Below are 7,341 nucleotides of genomic sequence, written 5' to 3'. Positions count from 1 at the left end.
AGCTTGGTAACTATATATGCAAAATTGATTCACATGCATCTGCATGCCTAACTAATCAGGCACAAAATGTTTGTTACTGAACACAGGAAAAATACTTAGGGACTGAAAATCTATTAACATAGTTTAATCATGAATTTTGACTAAGGGCAGGTCTACACTACAAATTTACATCAGAACAGATTACATTACACTGGTTCAGCTAAGCCACTTTATTGTGTCTGGTGAAGATGCTCTAAACTGATGGGAGAGAGCGGGAGCCCTCCTGTCGATGTAATAACTCCACCTCTGTGAGAGCCAATAGATATGTTGTCAGGAGAAGCTTTCCAGCCAACATAGCGCTGTCTACATAGGGGGGTTAGGTCGGTATAACTACATCGCTCAGGGGTGTGGATTTTTCCACACCCCTGAGCGATGTAGTTATATCAAAGTATGTGGTGTAGACCAAGCCTCAATAAATGACAACCCCAAAATTTTAGGTGACATCTAACTAGGGTATTACAAATATGAAGTCAAACTCTGGCTGCCTGCCGTGTAGGGAACACACCAGCAAAGTTTCATGCTGGAAGTTTTCCGCCCCTATTCTGGCTTCCTCCAAAACCTCTGGAAAAGCAGGAACTAGATGTGAGGTATTGGTCTGCATGCCTTATACACATGTCCCTAATTCAGCAATAATGGCTACACATGTATTCTTTATACTCCTAGCAATAGCAATCTGAAGGAGGAGGAGGAATCTGGCTGCTGCTGGACAACACATGGGTGCTCATTAATACTGCTCATGCAGCATTTATATGACCTCATTTGTGAGGTCTGTGTGTTGTTTGGGGACTTGCCCTAAAAAGGTATATAAAACACCAAGGTGTCAAGTGCCATAAAATAAAATTTCCATATCAGTTAGATTTAGAAGCCTCTGGAAAAGTTAGACTAGTTTGTTTTGTGCTATTTCTTGCTTCACAAAAGGCTGTATCTGAACATTGCACAGATCTTAGATCTGAAAGTATTCTAATGGGAGCATAGAATGGATATTTGAAAGGGGTGGGGGGAATCAAAATAGTACCCAAAAACAGGAAGAAAGAAAAAGATCAGAAGGATCAGAGCAGATTGGACTGGAAAGCTCACTAAGTTGCAGCCTGGGATAAAAATTCAATACTGCTCCCATTTGAAAAATACTAGGGATGAGCTGACCCAACTATTGTGCTCTTCAGAGGCTGGGGAATTGTAATAGAAAGACCCAGGAGTTTCAATAAGAAGTGTATATTTCATAATAAGCAAATAAAATAGACAGGTTCAACACCTCTTAAACAGTAGAGAGAGAGTCCCACCACATCCCATTACAGCCTTCCTGGGGAACTCTTTGCACTCCCCAGGCAGAGGTCAGGCACAGTTGCAGCTCTTATGCTCAGGAAGTGCATTGACTGCTCCCTCCTAGCATCCCTGGGAGCATGAGCCATCCCAAAGGGGACAAAGAATCAGACTCAGAAATGTAGGGCTGGAAGAGACCTCAGAAGGTCTCTAAGGAGGTTGTGGAATCCCCACCCTTCAAGGTGTTAAGAACAGGTTAGATAAAACACCTGTCAGGGATTGTCTAGGGGTATACTTAAGCCTGCCTCATACAGGGAGCTGGGAGAAATGGGAGAGAACTTGTTCCAGTGCTTAAATTATCCTTATAGTTCAAAAGCATTGCCTAATATCTACTCTAATCTCCCTTGCTGCAAACTAAGCAGATTACTTCTTGTCCTACCTTTGGTGGACAAGTAAAGTTGATCTCTACCCTCTTTATAACAATCTATTACCACCTATGGAACACTTATCAGGTCCTCCTTCAACAGCCTCTTCTCTAGAAGTAACATGACCAATTTTTTTAATCTTTCCTTACAGGTGATGTTTTCTAAGCCTCTTATTTGTTACTCTCCTCTGGATTCTCTCCCATTTGTCCACATCATTCTTCAGAGCAGTTCCCAAACCTGGACATAGTATTCTAGCTGAGGCCTCACCACTGTCCAATAGAACAGAATAATTGCCTCCTATGGTCTTACACAGGACACTCCGATTAACACACTCCAGCATAGGTGCCGACACCGTGGGTGCTCCAGGGCTGGATAAGGGGTGCTCAGCACCCACCAGTGGGCCCCGCCAATCAGCTCCTCCTGCCCGCTGGTGGGCCCTGCCCACAGAGGATCAGCTGTTCAGCAGCAGGCAGGAGGTGCTGGGGGAGGGAGTGGGGGCAGGAAGATGCAGAGCGAGGGCAGAGCATGCTCAGGGAAAGGGAGGGGTCTTGGGGAAGGGGGGGGGGGGCAAGGCCTAGGGCAGAGCAGGGGGTCAAGTATCCCGGGGGAAAAAATGAGAAAGCCGGCACCTGTGGACTCCAGAACGACGTGCCATTCTCACAACAGCCATGTGATCCACTATAGACATTAGACCTTCTTTGGCAGTATTGCAGCCAAGCCAGTTATTTGCTGGTTTGTATTTGTGCATGTGATTTTTCCTTCCAAAGTGCTTTTCTTTATTGACTTTCATCTTGTTTATTTCAGATGAATTCTCTAAGTCATCAAGATTCTGAAGACAGGAGGTATAGCAACTGTACCTACCCTCAATCTCCCTTGCTTGACCACAGAGCAGACTTAGGGACAGGCTGCACCATCATAAGGGATGATGCCGCAAAATACATACTTTGCCCATGTGCTACAGAGCTGGGGAGGGATTGCATCTCTTGAGGCACAGTCCTTCCTGGAGCTCTCTTGGGGCAATGCAGCTCTGAATCACCACTATCACAAACCAATAGCTAAATGGCAAAATTTGTCCAGAAGGGATTAGCCACTGAAGCTTTTATAAACAATTACATGATAAACAAGGAGCTAACTGACTGAATGAAAAAATTTTTAAGCAGATGAAATATTACTATCTCTGTTTGAAATCCTAATTCTGAGCTGGCCTGATTGCTCAGATGAGTACGCACTACACTGGTCAGGAGTTGGGGGAGGAAGTCAGCTGCTTCATCAGCTATAAAAGGGGTTGGGGGGCATTGTAAATGGGATGCTGTCAGTCAATGGTGGGGGAAGGGGGGAAATCCAGAAGAGTTCCTTCAAGTAGTAGAGAGCTCAGTGGTAGTTTGAGGCAATAGCTCAGCGAGCCCTAAGGGTAAAGAGAGTGCTGGGGGATTGGGATGGAGGTGACTAGTGGCCCAGAAGACTCCAGGAGCTTGTGAGTACTGAAGGCTGAGCAGACTTGGTAGAGAGGGGGCAGGGTGAGTTTAGTTTTTTGAATGTTTGTAGCAGATAATCTTAGAAGTTCAGTTCACGCTTTGTTTACTTCAGAGTTATGTTTTCAGAGCTGGATACAACTGTGTTACCTAGTTTCTTCTGGCTGTATCTTGGCGGCTTTATACCAGCTGTTGGAACATGTGCCCCTTAAGGTCTGATAGAACATCTGCCCCTGTATATTGGCCAGCAGCCTGCCTGCCACTCTCCCCCACAACAGCTCTGTATTGCATAACTTCACCACGACCTGTTTAGGTGGTGAGTTGATCCTCCAGAGACTTTAAACCTAAACCAGTATGGAGCTTAGCAATACACCCTCAACCCCCACTACTTATCCCCTGCTCCACCCCAGCCTCAACTGTTCCTGTCTCTTGCTCTGTTTATTTTTAGGTTTAAACAGTGAGCAAAAATTGACTTTGGCTTCTTTGCCTGAATTCTGAAGTGTTTGAGTTGATAAGATCCAGGTGATGCATTCAGCCACAGTTATACAGATCCCAGGGAGAAGACTGGTTCCTGGCAGGCAGCAATGAGTGAAGCTAAGCGAGGGCTGACATTTCTTTTCATTGCAGCAGCATTGCTCTGCTTGCCTATTCACCAAACTGTTAAAGCTAGATCTATTAGGAACAGAATTAAAAATCTTTGGCACCAAGGATTCCTGCTTAGATCCTGGAGTGGGGTAGTTGGACTACATAGTATGGAGGAGCACCCACAGCTGCTGGGAGGAATGTGGGGGAGAGCATTACACATTGCTCTTGAGTGAGTCTACCTCCTGCCAACCCAGAGGTGTGTTAGACTCAAAAGGAGCCACATCCAGCCCTTCTTGGACTAAAGGGAAGGTCAAACTAGACTCAGGAGGGGAAATAATGGGGGGAAAGAGTGGTGCAAGAACCACACTCCAAAAATTCTCCACGAGACAGAGCCACCCGCTCCCTTGTCCTAGCCAGCTGGCCATCTATACAAGGAAGATGGGTGCAATTAAGTTGGGATCCTGTTATGGTGACATCTTTATTCTCATATACCAACTCCACTCTACACAGAGGTTTACCTACAACTGGAACATCACGGTGCATTGAAGCTGCTGAAGACTCATTCCACTGCCTGTAAGTGGAGTTGCACTGCATGTAGGTTCATTACAAGGCCAGTTCCACCCCATAAAGTAAGCCTGCTTATGTGATTTTTCAATACTTCATTATAAGAAGTTCCACATTTTTAAGAGAGGCTTGAGTGTATACAATTGTGCAAGTAGGTCTGCAACTAGGCCATTAACAATTATGTTTGAAAAGTCATGGAAGACAGGAGACATTCCAGAAGACTGGAAAAGGGCAAATATAGTGCCCATCTATAAAAAAGGGAAATAAGGACAACCCGGGGGATTTCAGACCAGTCAGCTTAATTTCTGTACCCGGGAAGATAATGGAGCAAATAATTAAGCAATCAATTTGCAAACACCTACAAGATAATAAGATGATAAATAACAGTCAGCATGGATTTGTCAAGAACAAATCGTGTCAAACCAACCAGATAGCTTTCTTTGACAGGGTAACAAGCCTTGTGGATTGGCGGGGGCGGGGGGGGGGGGGGGTGTGAAGCGGTAGATGTGGTATATTTTGATTTTAGTAAGGCTTTTGATACTGTCTCGCATAACCTTCTCATAAACAAACTAGGGAAATACAACCTAGATGGAGCTACTATAAGGTGGGTGTATAACCGATTGGAAAGTCATCCCCAGAGAGTAGTTATCAGGGGTTCACAGTCATGCTGGAAGGGCATAATGAGTGCGGTCCTGCAGAGATTGGTTCTCGGTCTGGTTCTGTTCAATATCTTCATCAATGATTTAAATAATGGCATAGAGAGTACACTTATAAAGTTTGCGGACGATACCAAGCTGGGAGGGATTGCAAGTGCTTTGGAGGATAGGATTAAAATTCAAAATGATCTGGACAAACTGGAGAAATGGTCTGAAATAAAGAGGATGAAATTCAATAAGGACAAATGCAGAGTACTCCACTTAGGAAGGAACAATCAGTTGCACACATACAAAATGGAAAAGGACTGCCTAGGAAGGGGTCTGGGGGTCATAGTGGATCACAAGCTAAATATGAGTCAGTGTAATGCTGTTGCAAAAAAAAAACAAAAAAAAACAAAAAAAAACCAACAACAAAAACAAAACAAAAACAAAAAAAACCAACCATCATTCTGGGATGTATTAGCAGGAGTCTTGTAAGCAAGACATGAGAAGTAATTATTCTGCTCTTCTCTGCGCTGATTAGGCCTCAACTGGAGTATTGTGTCCAGTTCCGGGTGCCACATTTCAGGAAAGATGTGGACAAATTGTAGAAAGTCCAGAGAAGAGCAACAAAAATGATTGATGGTCTAGAAAACATGACCTATGAGGGAAGATTGAAAAAAATTGGGTTTGTTTAGTCTGGAGGAGAAGAGAAGACTGAGAGGGGACATAACAGTTTTCAAGTACACAAAAAGATTGTTACAAGTAGGAGGAAGAAAAATTGTTTTTCTTAACCTCTGAGAATAGGACAAGAAGCAATGGCCTTAAATTGCAGCAAGGGCAGTTTAGGTTGGACATTAGGAAAAACTTCCTAATTGTCAGAGTGGTTAAGTACAGGCATAAATTGCCTAGGGAGGTTGTGGAATCTCCATCATTGGGGATTTTTTAAGAGCAGGTTGGACAAACACCTGTCAGGGATGTCTAGATAATACTTAGTCCTGCCTTAAGTGCTGGGGACTGGACTAGATGATCTCTCGAGGTCCCTTCCAGTTCTATGATTCACATGCATTATTATCACTGCACATGCAGCTCAAGACATTGTACGCGCTGATGACTGCATCCACATACATGTGTGCTACAAACTTCTCAAGAAATGTGGCCCTATTTCTGTGTGCACCCATCATTTCTTGTAGGCCAGAGATGTTCCAGTCACTGACATGTGAAACCAGTGCTGGACAAACATCCACCTGTCCTTAATTGCAGGCTCAAATATTTACACGTGCAAGAGTGTAGGCCCAGTTATAAGGGCAGGTTGAAAAACCCACCCTTCCTGGAAAACCACCACACACACACTAGCTGAATCTACAGGAATACAACAAAGTGGATTTCATTCACAGATTTGTCATCACTGCTGGCACGAACAGTGAGAAGAGGAAGATGGAAGGGAGCACCCATAATATTTTATCTCCTCAGGGGTACTTCATACAGTCTGACTTCAATGCAGCCCCCTCTGGAGTGTAGAGTAGCGAACAACCAGCCTACAGCACACTTGCATGGGTTGGAGGGAAGGGAACAGAAGTGTAGTCAAGGGCACTGGGGTAAGTTTCCTACTGTTACAAAACATGGCCTGGGATCATTAATGCCCCCAACTGAGAGCATCAAACTGCAACGGACTTAATTTCTCTACCTCAAAAACAGAATCAACCTTGGCAGAATTTGAACATGGGCTTTCTAAAATCTGATGCTCAAAAACAGAGACAGCCCTTTAAGAATGTGATTTTCTACGACTTACCACTGCTTCCCACTAGCAATATATATCGCTCTAGTTACTATTCTTTATTATTTGGTGCTTGACCTAAAGCTTTTATTAGGAGTCAAACTGTTCAGCCTACACAGCACGAATAGACTGTGTGGTACTATGGACTACAGCACCACCCAGTGGTAAGATGTTCTTCTGCAGATAAAACTTGCTACTGTTGTCTCTACCTCCCTCTGCTGTGTCCAAGGTTAAGATTAGAAGTCTCAAAAAGCAGCAAAAAACCCAGGGAAATAAATTACACACACATGCGCAATTTGGCACCTTGCTACTGGTGATTGGAACCCTATAAATATTATAACTGGATGGATGGATGGATATTGCCAGTTTCATTTCCCCCAAAGCTAGCAGTGTTATGACAGACCATTCCCTAAGACCACTTCTCAAGAGATTAATGTCCTAGGCAAAAAAAAATAAATGTTGCTCCCACTCCATCAGGTTTAGGGACCCCAGCCATGGAGCAAGGTGAAGAAATTCCAGTCCACCACCCTTCCAAACTAGCCCCAGCACAGCACGAGAGCCCATTCTGCAGGTCCTCTTCTCAA

Source organism: Chelonia mydas, chromosome 13 (assembly GCF_015237465.2).
Source record: "Chelonia mydas isolate rCheMyd1 chromosome 13, rCheMyd1.pri.v2, whole genome shotgun sequence".
In the NCBI taxonomy this organism is placed as follows: Eukaryota; Metazoa; Chordata; order Testudines; family Cheloniidae; genus Chelonia; species Chelonia mydas.
The sequence above is the reverse complement of the archived record's forward strand: the minus strand, read 5'-3'. Positions refer to the sequence as shown.